This window comes from Equus przewalskii, chromosome 1, assembly GCF_037783145.1.
Source record: "Equus przewalskii isolate Varuska chromosome 1, EquPr2, whole genome shotgun sequence".
NCBI lineage: Eukaryota > Metazoa > Chordata > Mammalia > Perissodactyla > Equidae > Equus > Equus przewalskii.
This window is the reverse complement of record NC_091831.1, coordinates 74,059,526-74,074,200: the sequence shown is the minus strand read 5'-3', so window position 1 is coordinate 74,074,200 and position 14,675 is coordinate 74,059,526. Positions and strand designations below refer to the sequence as shown.

Sequence of the window (14,675 nt, the reverse complement as noted above, 5' to 3'; positions counted from 1 at the left end):
ATATTACCAATATTTCATAAACTCTTTCAGAAAATAGAGGAAGATGAAATAATTCTCAACTGGTTATATGAGCCCATTATGACCCTGATGCTAAAATGTGAAAAAGACATTAAAAGAAAAGAAAATTATAGACCAATATCCCTCTTGAACACAGATGCAAAAATCCTTAATAAATTCTTAGTAAATCAACACTAGCAATTTATAATACATTTGATCAAGTGGGATTTATCCCCACAGTGCAAGATTGATTTAACATTCAAAAGTCAAACAGTGAAACTCACCATATTAACACAATAAAGGAGAAAAATATGCATGATTCTCTCAATAGATGCAAGAAGAAGCATTTGGCAAAGTCCATTCATAAAAGAAAAAATGACCTATTAGGAAAATAGATGTTGGCAAGATCTCCTCCAGTCTAATAAAGAACACTGACCAAAAAAATAGCCAACTTTATACTGGATGATGAAACATTAAACTCTTTTCTCCTAATATCAGAAACAAGACAAAGACATCTGCTGTCACCCACTTCTATTAAATGTTATTCTGGAAGTCCCAGACAGTAGGCAAGAAAAGGAAATAAATAACATAGAGTTTTGAAAGGAAAAAATAAAACTCTTATTTGCAGATTATATGGTGTGTGCCTATAAAACTCTATGGAACCTTTAAATGCACACACATACACACAAACTACTGGAGTAATGAGTATTTAGCAAGGTCATGGAATACAAGGTCAGAATAACAATTATATTTCTAAGAACTAGCAATAATAAATTTGAAAATGAAATTAAAAATGCCATTTACAGTAGCATAAAAAACCCAATACCTAGGAATAAGGCTAACAAAATATATTTGAGATCTATCCTGTGGCTGCGGTAAAAAATTACCATAATTTAGTGGCTCAAAACAACAGAAATTTGTTGTCTCACAGGTCTGGAGGCCAGAAGTCTGAAATCAGTGTAACTGGGCTGAAATCAGAGTGTCAGCAGGGCCATGCTCTGTTTATAAGCTGTAGGGGAGAATGCATTCCTTGCTTCTTTCAGCTTCTGGTGGCTGCCAGCATTCCTTGGCTAAAGCCTGCATCACTCTAATCTTCAATGCCAATGTTTTCAAATCTCTCTCTGCTCCCTCTTTGTATTGCCTTCTCTGTGTCTGTGTAATTTTCTGCTACCTCCCTCTTATAAGGATGGAGGTGATTGTGTATAGTCCCCAACTGGATAATCCATTATAATAAGCTTAATCACATCTATAATGTCCTTTTCTCCCCTATGCTATATAAAGTAACATTTACAGGTTCCAAGGATTATGATTTGATATCTTTGGGGATATTACTCAGCCTACTACACCAGGATTCTATAGAAACACCTACTAGAAGTAATGCCATTGAGCAAGGTTGTGGGATACAAGATCAAAATACAAAATCAATTACATTTCTAAATAATAGCAATAAATAACTTCAAAATGAAATAAAAATAATTTCAGTAATATAAAAACAATCCAATAACTAGTAATAAGGTTAACATAATATATTCAAGGCCTTTACACATAAAACTTCAAAATATTATTGAGAATAATAAAAGGTGACCTAAATAAATAGAAAGATACATTATATTCCCGAGTTGTAATACTCAATATTATTAAGATATAGATTCAATGCAATCTCAATCAAATTCTCAGCAAAAACCTTTTAGAAAATTGACAAGCTAATTCTAAACAGTATAAGGAAATGCAAAGAATCTTAAGTAGCCAACGTATCTTGAAAAAGAAAAAACGGTTTAAGAATTAAAATTACCCATAATATATGCTATAGTAATCAACATGGTATGAAATTCGTATAAAGATAGACAAATAGATTAATGGAACAGAATAGAGGGTCCAGATGTAGACATGTACCTATATTGTCAATTGATTGTCAATCAAGCTATTAAGTCAACTCAATAAGGAAAGAAATATATTGTTAATTAATGGCGCTAGAACAACAGGATGTACACATAAAAAATGAATCTAAAATTCTAATTCACTCAATACATGAAAAGTGATTCCAGTTAGATCACAGACATAAATGTAAAAATTATAACCTAAAGATTCTTGAGGAAACATGGAAGTATGTTTTTGAGACCTTGTAGTAGGAAAAGATTTATTACAGAGGACACAAAAAACACAAATCATAAAAGAAAACAATGTGAACTAGATATCATCAAAATCAAGTTTCTGCTCATTTTTAAGGGCTCCATTTAGAAAATCAATAGTCAAGTCTCAGATTGAGAAGAAATAATCACAATCTGTGTACATGACATAAGAACCAAAACTAGAACATATATAGAACTCCTGCACATAGAAGACAAAAAAGCCAATAAAAGATGGGCAAAGTCTTGAACAGACATTTTCCAAAAGAAGACAATAGAATGTCCAATAAGCACATGAAAAAGGTGCTCTAATCATAGTTATCAGACAATGCAAATTAAACCACAATAAAGTACTATTTTACACATATTACAATACGCAAATTAAAAAGACTACTAATTGGGGAAGATGTAGAACAATCTCATATATTACTGGTCTCAGTGTAAAATGGTACAATTACCTGGGAGAACTTTTTGAAAGTATAAAGTAAAAAAAATAATACATCTACTTATGACTTGGCTATTCACTCCTAGGTGTTTAAACCAAGATAAACGAAAACATCTGTCCACAAAAAGACTTATGCACAAATGTTCATAGTAGCTGTATTCATAATAGCTTCAAGTTGGACATGTCCATGAACTTAAGACTGATAAACTATTTGGTAGTATATTCATGCAATGAAATGCTACTCAGCTATAAAAAGAAGCATAGCAATGATAGATGCTACAACATGAATGTAACCCAAAAACATTGTGAGACACACAAGGATGACTATATTGTATGATTCCATTTATGTGAAGGGTGATGGAAATCAGAAAGTGCTAGCCAGAGCAATCAGGCAAGAAAAAGAAATAAAAGGGATCCATATTGGAAAAGAAGAAGTGAACCTGTCACTCTTTGCAGACAACATGATTTTATCTATCCACTAAGAACTTTCAGAAATAAGAAACGAATACAACCAAGTCACAGGATACAAAATCAACATACAAAAATTGGTTGCATTTCTATACACTAACAATGAAGTAGCAGAAAGAGAAATTAAGAATACAATCCCATTCACACTTTCAACAAAAAGAATAAAATACCTAGGATTAAACTTAACCAAAGGGGTGAAAGTTCTGTATACTGAAAACTATAAAACATTGTTGAAAGAAATTTAAGAAGGCACAAAGAAATGGAAAGATATTCCATGCTCTTGGATTGGAAGAATTAACATAGTTAAAATGTCCATACTGCCTAAAGCAATCTATAGATTCAACGCAATCCCTATCAAAGTTGCAACAACACTTTTCACAGAAATAGAACAAAGAATCCTAAGATTTATATGGAACAACAAAAGACCCCGAATAGCCAAAGGATTCCCAAGAAAAAAGAACAAAGCTGGAGGTATCACACTCCCTGATGATTTCAAAATATACTACAAAGACATAGTAACCAAAACAGCATAGTACTGGCACAAAAACAGACACATAGATCAATGGAACAGAATCAAGAGCCCAGAAATAAACCCACACATTTATGGACAGCTAATATTCAACAAGGGAGACAAGAGCATACAATGGAGAAGGGAGAGTCTCTTCAATAAATGGTGATGGGGAAACTGGACAGCCACGTGCAAAACAATGAAATTAGACCATTACCCTACACCATGCACAAAAATCAACTCAAAATGGATTAAAGACTTGAATATAAGACCTGAAACCATGAAAATTCTAGAAGAAAACATAGGCAGTGCACCCTTTGACGTTGGTCTTAGTAGCATATTTTCAAGTACCATAAGTGATCAGGCAAGGGAAACAAAAGAAAAAATGAACAATTGGGACTACATCAAACTAAAAATCTTCTGCACAGCAAAGAAAACCATCAACAAAATGAAAAGACAACCTAACAACTGGGAGAAGATATTTGCAAACCATATATCAGATAAGGGATTGATATCCAAAATATACAAAGAATGCATACATCTCAACAACAAGAAAACCAACAACCCAATCAAAAAATGGGCAAAAGATCTGAACAGAGATTTCTCCAAAGAAGATATATGGATGGCCAACAGGCATATGAAAAGATGCTCAACATCACTAGTTATCAGGGAAATGCAAATCAAAACTACAGTGAGATACCACCTCACTCCAGTCAGAATTGCTATAATTAACAAGACAGGAAACAACAAGTGTTGGAGAGGATATGAAGAGAAGGGAACCTTCGTACACTGCTGATGGGAGTGCGAACTGGTGCAGCCACTATGGAAAGCAGTATGGAATATCCTCAGAAAATTATCCCACTGCTGGGTATTTATCCAAAGAACTTGAAAACACAAATGCATAAAGATTCATGCACCCCTATGTTCACTGCAGCATTATTCACAATAGGCAAGACTTGGAAGCAACCTAGATGCCCATCAAGGCATGAATGGATAAAGAAGATGTGGTGTATATACACAATGGAATACTACTCAGCCATAAGAAATGATGAAATCCGGTCATTTGTGACAACATGTATGGAACTTGAGGGTATCATGCTAAGTGAAATAAGTCAGAGGGAGAAAGTCAAATACTATATGATCTCACTCGTAAGTAGAAGATAAAAACAACGACAAACACACACATAGCAACGGAGAGTGGATTGGTGGTTACCAGAGGGGAAGGGGGGAGGTGGGTGGGAAAAGGGGTGATTAGGCTCACATGTGAGGGGATGGACTATCATTAGCTTTCGGGTAGTGAACATGATGTAATCTACACAGAATTTGAAATATATTTCGATGTACATCTGAAAGCTATATAACATTATAATCCAATGTTACTGCAATAAAAAAATAAATAAATAAAAAATTTAAAGAAAGTTTAATAAAGGTTTTTGTACAAAAAAAAAAGGAAAGAAAGTGTTTCCCATTACACATAATGTGGGGAAAATTGAATGGAGAAGAGTATCAAGAATTTTCTGAGAGGATGAAATGTTCTATATCTTGTTTGAAGTGGTGGTCACTTCACTGCCAAAACTCATCAAACTGAACACTTAGGATCTGTGCATTTTATTCTTCTATGTAAATTATATCTCAATTATAGAAAATTTCATTGGAGAGTTTGTTTATAATGCAGATTCTTAGGCCCTACTCCAGATAGACTAAATTAGAATCTTCAGGAATAATTTGAATGAATATTAACCTCTGAAAATCAGTACCAAAGGCATTTGACAGAAAGCAGGACTTTCTCCTAAGTAAATGTATACAGAAATGGAGAGGCACTTTTTCTGAAACAGACATAGAAAAAGACTTATTTCTTCACCAAAGTGGAAAATAGCAAGTGACAACTGTTCAGGATTTTCTAATTCTTTCTTTCTAATGCCAGAAAGAGGAATCTGTTCCAGGGAACTAAGGATGCATTTCCTTAAGGAACTGGGAATATGAACAAAGGGTGGTTTTGTGGGACTGAAACGTTAGGAGGTACTAGATTTATTCACACTCTGGGTTAAATCTTGCGGGCTGGCCTGGCACCTACACAACATTTACCTTAATTGCTAGTTTGAGACAATGTATTCTGAGTTCCCAGCAATTGTCTCACAAATAAACTTGGAAACACAGCTAGTTTATAAATTGAGGACAGCCTGTACTGACAAAAAAGAAATCTTTATTTACATGACAATTGAGAGAGAGAGAAGGAAGAATGTGGCAGAGTGTAGATTTGTGCAGTGAGAAAAATTAGTCTCTTGCAATTTTGTAAGCTAAATCTCATCAACAGCTGTAACAATGTCTTGCTAATCCCAGGTAAACTCTCCTGTGAGCTCTCTTTCCCGCTGTGGCAAGGAAGCAAGGTCTAAGGCTGGCTATTTTGCTTTTTACCCAGAACGCCAGTGCCGTGGACAAACTCCCACATAACTGCGATTTGCTTCCCTTCTCTTCTCAGGTATAAAATGGGCGATGGGTGATGGATAGAGACCTTTGGTCCAAGCTATGAACATAAGGACTTGCTGTTTGAGATTTCCCCCTGGCAGGAATTTTTAACCTTTGGTTTGCCTTAAAGAATTTCACACAGAAATCCAGCATTATCTAGAATGGTAGGAGCATGCAGCTGTGCTCAGATCTCGGTGAGCCAAGCTTTGTGGAACAGAGAAAAGAGATTTAGTGGAGGAGTGATTGGAGCCACTGTGTGGGCAGGACTGAGACCCACAGTACCTGAAGGAGCCTGTGTGCTCAGAAAACCCTAAATGATCCCCAAACTAAGAGGGGGATGGGGAGGAAAACTCCTGGAATTCTCTTCCTTCTTTGAGGGGAAATGATTTGACTGTAGTTGGCTGTTCTTATAAGTATACAACCCTCCAAGCCATTCTCCACACCGCTGCCAGAGGGCAAGAACACTCCGGAACCCTGTGCAAATATGTTATTACAGCATCTGCTCTATGACACTCATTCATTTACCTGTCTGCCCGTCTGTAATAGATGATGTGCTCCACAGAGCAGGGCACCTGTCTGAGTTGGCTCAGTCCAAGCTCAGATTCAGTATTAGTGGTAGCAGGGGGCGTTAAAGTAGTAGTGGTAATAATAGTAGTAATGGTAGTAATAGAAATACTATGCCAAGAACGTGAACAATTATAGTGAATAGTTATTGCTTATGCTGAGCACTTTACTTACATTATCTCATATAATTCTCACAATAACTTTATGAGGTATTTATTACATTTAGCCTCATTTTACAAATGAGGAAACGAGACGAACAAAAGTCAGGTATTTTGTGCGATGGTATCCCTTCAGTGAAAGAAGCTCTAGGACTTTCTCCTGGCTGGTCCAGACCTCATGCCCTCAGTCTTTGTGGTGTCCCCTCTCTAGCACTCATTTCTGAAAAGAATGATGGGAGGGGAGAGGTGTTCAATCATGGGCAGACTGCCAAAAACCTTTACCCTCAGAATTGTCACTTAAATTTGGTTTTGGGAACATTGTCAAGCCATCTCTTCAGATACACATCTTAAATCCATGAGAATAACAAATAAGTAACCCATTTATAACAGTAATCCAACAATGTTTGAATCCTGCCTCAAGGATAAGTCATTGGTGGAGTTCCTCCCCACCTCTAACAATGGGCGTATCATCGTTTACAAATGAAAAATTTTGATGTTCAGATTTTCTTTGTCCCGCAGATGAGCACACTGATGAAGCTGGACATTCATCTTGTCTTCTATGACTGTACTGTGATTTTCTGTTTCTAGGACAATCGGCAAGCTGGTAGCCATCTGGGACTCTGTGGGTCCTTGGGAGGCTTCAGCGCTCCCTATGCCAAGTCTGCAGAGTAGCTGTCAGAAGTCACCTCAGAAGGTGTTCATTACGCTTATTTGTGAGGTCACTGCCTCAGATCCTCTCATTGCAGTTTAAAGCTCATCTAGAGCAGGTAATGAGGCTAGGTACCATTGATTGATGATTATTGTGAAGAATTATGGACACTAGACACATTGACCTTAGCGGAAACAGTGACAGCATGTACAGAGGAGAGAAGTGGCAGGAGACCTTAAAAGATAACTGGGATTTATAGCCTGGCTAGGGTTCCCTAGTTGCTCAAGTGAGAAGGAGAGCAGCCCCAGTCCTGGGCTACCAAATGTTTGTAGCCTAGGTAGTTTCCTCTACATATCCTGAAGCATTTTGCTCCTTTTATTTCCTTACTTTTCTCCTCATAGATTGCATATTTAATTAGCTAGCTTCTAATTATATCTACTATATTTTGAAGTCATATGCCGGTGGTTCTCGAACTTTTGTGGGTCACGGACTTCCTTCAGACTCTGACACCAAAGTAGGGAAGGAGAACAATTCCTTCAGAGAGGCGGAAGAAAAAGCCATTTGCTGCTGTGATCTTGCTTGCCACGCAAGTTCTCTTTATGAGCATAAGATTTCTCTTAAGCAGTTGTCTTTTCTTCAAATTGAGCTGAAACTGCCCCTTTGCTTAAAGGTTTCTGGAAAATTATTACTAACGGAAAATCACAGCCACTCTCATCCTTAAAGGAATCATATAAAACACCTCTTGTGGCTTATTAAAATGTTCACTATTTTGCCAAATATGTGAGCCTTTAGATAATAGATTGAAAGATTTTTACATGCAAACACGTACTTGTATACAAAATGTTATAAATTTGGGGTTTTATCATATATATGAATAAGGATAAACATATCTATTTTCCTTTGACAGCATATTCAACCCACAATTGGTGCTATAATCGATGCTGAACTTATTGAAAACAGTTAAAATAGTTACCAATGCTATCATATATATCATTATACACAAGAAGTCTAAAAGGAAGAGTTCTATCTGAGGTCTGTTACCTCCCTTTCATCCGAACTTGATGTAAGAATTGACTGCAAATTGTGACAAAGACAATCTCTCTTCCATTGACTCATCTCTCCCTCTGAGTATTGCACAATATGTCATCTGACATCTTTTCAGGATTGCTAATCACAATTATTGGTTTCACGTACTTCCTCTGAAAGTAGCTCATATTTGATTTTACCCGCCTCATCAAACCTATGCAACAAGCTCATCACATTTATTCTGTCATTATTAGAAGATGTCATGATTCTTCTTTTCTCTTGTAATCGAATAAGTTCTGCACTTTTAGTTTTTCACTCATAGCATCAATTTCCAATATTTTATCTACTTTTTCCATCAATTTCCAATATTTTATCTATTTTTTCCTCTTCCAGGTGTACAACTTTTGCTCAATGCTTTAATGTAATCTGGAGTTGGATAAAGGAAGAAAAGAACACTGAATTGAAGACTAGGAAGAATTAAGAAGAGAAAACATTATAATCTGTAACTGTTTTTTACTTTACAATTTATATCCTCTTAGGTTAGTCCTGCCTTTGTTCTTCTATGCTACCTTTCTCTGACTGGTTGATATAAGCGGGAACAACTTTCATCAGAGGATAAAGGAAGATGAAATTTCTTTAGTTACAATACTATGTACTTAGTATCACAGTTCAAATGACCTTCAAAAGCTCACTGAAAAAGAAGTAGTAGCAAGTACAATGTGCCAGGAATTGTGTTACAGTTATAGCATCGAAAGAGAGAAACCTGACTTTCCCTGAGTCCACGGTCTAGTGAGAGAGACAAGAAACACAAAAGCAATTGTAACACAGCATAAAAGGACAGAGACAAGGGTAACACAGGTTGCTGTGGAAGACAGAGTTGGGTCATCTGACCAGGGACCAAGATTTTGGAATAACAGTGTTATAATGGCCATGAAAATAAACTCTTCTTGGCCAGTTGTCTTATTACCCATCAATGTATTGGATCTTTATGTAGAAATAAAAGTGCACCCAGATGGTTTACGTAAAACCAATGGTTTCCCAGTCAAAATGTTTGAATTTTGCTCTTCCTTTCATATGTCCATTCCTTCTTGCTTGTTATTTTTTTTCTTTTTTTTGTATATCGTTATAACTCTTTAGATGTTAGAGTCTAGATTCTTATTTCATATAAGAGCTATGACGAAGCCACACAAAAAGTACTGTTTATGTTAGGAAAATACTCTGGGAACTGATGATGCAATGTGATTTTCTTAATCTACTCAGAATTCTTTCGGCTAGGAGTAACCTGCTTATAGATTTCTAAGGCTATATCATTGTTAGAAATTAGATTTGCAGCATAGCAAATCACTTCATAACTTGGTAGTTATAGCCACAAATGTTTATTTCATGCTCAGGGGTCCGTGGGGCTCCTTTATCTTGCCCGGACTTAACTCTAGGTTCCAAGCTACTGGTTGGTTCAGTTCTCCTGTACTTGCCTTTCTTTCTGGGATACCAGCAAGGGGCAGCTGCTGTTGGAGGAATGCTCTTCTCAGTCAATGGGGTAGGGATATATATGACATCCAGGAAAAGCATGGCAGGAGGAAAGGAAGAATTGTGGACAAATAATAGTATCTACCACAGGAATAATGAAGCTAGTAGAGAATGACGTATTGTGTGCGTTAAGTGTGGCAGTGTCTATAGGGAAGTAGAAGCATGGTGAAGAAGGTAAAGAATAATGCTTTGGAAGATATTAAACTTATCAATAAAATCTTAGCAATTGCTTGGAGAAATTGTCACATCAGAGTCAATATATAAAATGAATGAATTGTCTTTTTTTGCTGTATAGACGCTGGTGGGAATAGTTTGCCAAGTGGCCAATATTAGAAAAATGTCTTTTCCCCTCACTTATATGAGGCATGTTATCACTTATGTTTTTAAATTACAATAACTTATAAGCTTTGCAACAAAACAGTTGGGGGTTAAATAAAAGCTGTAATACCAAAATGTTATTAAATGGTGCATAAAATTTGTGAAGAATACTTTCAAATTATACAGTAGCAACCAAAGAAATTGAATGAGAGAGAAAATTTACATTCTTTCTCCTCCCTGGAAAGACTTCCCATGTACCCTTCAATGCAAGTTTAAAGTAAACAGCAATTACAGTTTATTTTTCAACTCGCGGAAGGGACTCTTTTGATAGGTCTTTTTGAGCTTGTTAAATTCCTTTGTTCAGCTTTAATTTGAGAATCAGCAGGGTACAATATTCTATGTGTCTGATGTAGGATCTTTGTCTTGTCACTCAACCTTCAATGACTTAAAGCTGTTTCCACATTATACAAGAAGCTGTAGGTTTCTGCCTAAATAGCATATTATGTTTTTGTCATGTGTCTATGTGGCACTGTGAAGTTCTGAGAGTTGATGTCTATATAACCTCAGCAGCTAAAGTTTTAGATCCCTCAGAATAAACTCCAAGAGAAAATTTTTCAATCTTTCTGATTTCCTTTTAACAGTGTAAATAATTCTAAGTACTCCAAAGACTACGGTAAAAGGTGTTGACCAGATTGATCAAGCACGCCTACTAGGCCACAGCTATTTACCATCTAAATAGACGCATCATGGGAGAAGGGTGGGAAGGAAGAATCCTTCCCTTCTTCCTTGTGTTTCTAGGAAAGATTGGAGGTTGTTTATTTTATTTCAAATAAAGTTGATATTAATACTATTTATTGTTATTCAGTGTAGTTAGACTAGAAGTAGTCTATTTCACTTAAAATAATATTATTACTGCATTTTTGTATCATTATTCATTAACATTTTGAAATTAAGAGGCCAAGAAGCAAAAAAAAAAAAGATTTATAATTCTACCACCAAGAATAATGCATAGCATTTTGGAGTATAAACCTCCAGATGTTATCGTACATATGTGTTTAGAAGACTTTTCCTAAGTATAGGTATGGATATATTTACAAAATACTAACATGCTGTATGTGCTGTTTTGTAATCCATTATAATCACTCAATCACATATCGTATTACAAACATTTTCCATATTAGCATATTTCTAAAGTAATGCTTTTAAATAGATTCTAGCATTTTAACTGTTCAGATACACTAAAGCAGCTAGAAAATTTGGTTGTTTTTCTTTGCTATTATATGCAGCGCTACTGTGCATATCCTTATAGCTAAATCTTTGTCTACATCCTTATTTATTTTCCTTGGATAAATTTCTGGTGGTTGAATTAATACTTTTATCATATTCTAATTCATATACGTATGTTTGTATCTTTTCCTGAACTTTATAATCTGCTGCCTTGATTTCTCTGTCCATTCCCATGCTAGTTCCTCACTCTTTTAATTATTATCATTATTATATTATTGATACACTAATTTCAAAGGATGTTTTTCCTCAGTACGTTATCAGAGTCCTCAGCCTTCTCCAGTAAATCAGTCAATGTCATAAAACACATAAGAACAAGAATATTTATTTCTAATGTTTAACCTATTTTGCTGTTATTTTAGTTAATCCTTCATTATTCAATGGCCCCCCCATTCCCCCCCCCCCCCACCAAGGTAATGACTAAGCATCAGCCTGTGCCTGCTGTTTTTCTTCAGGACCTCCTCGAATTTTTCTTTCCTCAAGGGTAATTTCCCAGGTGTCTACATTTTGATCAAATTCTGGAGGTAATTTGTCACCGATTGTGCTTACAGAGATACGATTTCTTATTTTCCACTATCCGTATTGCTCTTTCCCATTTCTATCCTTCATGCTACCATTTCTCACTTCCTATTTTTGTAGTGTGTTTTTCTTTGTCAGCGAAGCTTTTCACCTGATCAGTTCACATTTGCTTATGCTCCTATGCAGCACAGAGATCTTTCAAACATTAAGTTGGTGTCTCAGCTCACACCATTTCTGCATTCTTTTCTATCAATTCTGGTGTTTGGAGATGAATATACATCTTCAAGTCCACTAGTTTTTCTTGTGAATTTCACAAGCAAAAGAAAGACACTTAGCCACTGGGCTCATCACTGTGAAAATTATTTTATTTACAAGGGGAGATCAAAGCACTGAAAATAAACAAAGCACTCTTCTTAGAAAGTGGAGAATCTGAAATCTTTCTGGGGTAGCTGAAGGAGGAGTAAAATTTCAAAAGGAATACTTTAGCATTCACAATAATCTTATGATCATAAATAACATGTATTGAACAAATGTTTATAGCATGCCTGTGTTTGCCAAGAATTATCTTAGAATTAGAGAATATAGGGACAAAGAAGCCACTGTCTCATGAAATGTCATTTATGGGGAAGCAGGTGAGTAAAAAGACAGTCACAATGTAAAGTTTAAGCTGGTAAGCTCTGTAACATGGGTGAGAACAAAGGTGAGATGGAAACACATAGGAACACACATAGCTCTGTGTGTCTGTGTATGTGTCAGAGAGTAGAGGACTGAGAATACCTCTGTGAGGAAGTGATATCAGAAATGAAGTCTCAAGGAGTCAGTTTGATGAAGTCGGGTTGCGAAGAGAATGGAGAAAGAGAACTTTAGATAGAGAAACTAACATGCACCAAGATCCAGGGTTAGGAGAGAATACTTTCTTAGGAAACTGCAAATAATATGGTTTATTTAGAGCATATAGTGTGTAGCACACAAAATTGTAGAGAGATAAGGAGGTGAAACGAAGAGATTTTTTCTTTTGACTCAAAAATCCCATTTTTTGGAATCTGTCTCAATGATACTCTGGCAATGACTAATGTACACAGCTATTCATTGAAGCGCTGTTTTAATAGCACAAAACTGGAAATGATTGGAATGTAGATCAAAAGGAGATTGGTTGAATGAAAACTGGCATATCCATGTAATTGAGAACTATGCAGCAATAAAAGGAAATGAGGGATGTCCAAGATCTATTTTTAAGTAATTATAGCAATGTGCAGACAGTGTTTATAGTAGGCTTCCTTTTATACAAGAATGAAGGGGTATGAAAATATATCTATCTATCTAACTAATTATATATGCATATAAACACACATACTAAAGAAGTATAAACCTAACGCTAATAACATGTTCAAGTATGGGAAGGAACAGGAAAGAGGGCACAAGTTTGGAAGTGACATTTGTGTGCATGTACCTGATTATATAATTTTAACTTTAACATCATGTGAAAGTTTTATATAATTTTTAAAAATAAAACCTAAATTTAAAAAGAAACAATCCTTCTTGCTTGTGGATCAGATCATGAAGGAGTCACAGGTTTAGTACTTATTCTAACAAACTATTATAGAAGTGGAAAAAATGTATGAAGCAATTGTTTTCAGGCACTTAAATACAGGCAAGGTGTGGCTGTGATCCTTGGCGATGAGGGAAACACATAGGATGAGATGCACATTCACTCCAACTTTCTACCTGGAGCAGTTTCCATAATAACACTGAGAGGAGAACCTCAATAGAGATCAGTGGGTGACATTGAATAAATGAAAAATAAACCAGAACTCAGGGATTCTAAGGTTGCTAGAATTTCAGGGACAGGATACAGAAGAGAGAGCTATGCAGAGGAAATGCTACAAAAATCTGCATAGGGGTTCCCATAGATCTTTGCCTGAATACTAAGTTGTTCATGTGTAGCATGAGATTCCAAAGGACTAGTCAGACAAGAGCTGCAGGAGGACAGTGAGCTAAACAGGACATAAGAGGTCACACAATGCTGTGAAACATTAGAATTCAAGTAAGTCAGAGTGAGAAAACCATGCTGAACATCCCAGACATTTATCTGAGATTATGGAAAGTTTATGCCTAAGGAGTAGGGTTACTCAAGTCTTAGAGCTGACCTGTCCAAACTGGTAGCCTCTAGCCACAGGTAGCTATTTAAATTTAATTTAATTAAAGTCGAATAAAATTCAAGATAGTTATTCAGTCACATTAGCCACATTTTAAATGCTCAATAGCCACAAGTGACTAGTGGCTATCATATTAAAAAGTAAAGATATAAAACATTTCTATCGTCATAGAAATTTCTATTGGACAGCATTGCTTTAGAGTAATGGCTACTCTAGACTTGCCTTGTCAAAGTATAAAGCCGAGCCTTGAAAGAAATAAGCTGATCCATCAGTAATGAACTGCCTTCCAGAAGAAAACACAACACTCTTTAAAGGCAGAAAAAAAATCCAGACTCTTAACAATGTAGCATGTACAATTGTACAGATTCTAATAAAAAAATATTATGTATGACAGAAACAAGAAAATGACATCCGTAATTAGGAGATAGAACAATTAACTGAATAAACCAAGGAATGATAGAAAA

At 35.8% G+C, this 14,675-nt stretch overlaps 1 long non-coding RNA gene across 1 annotated transcript in view; it reads left to right on the top strand.

Annotated features, from left to right (window-relative positions):
• LOC139082545 (uncharacterized) overlaps positions 1-11,230 on the top strand; it is a 113,113-nt gene extending 101,883 nt beyond the window's left edge. Inside the window, exon 3 of the long non-coding RNA XR_011538642.1 lies at positions 8,801-11,230. This is a non-coding gene — a long non-coding RNA (uncharacterized lncRNA). The remainder of the gene's footprint in view (positions 1-8,800) is intronic.
• The last annotated feature ends 3,445 nt before the right edge of the window (positions 11,231-14,675 follow it).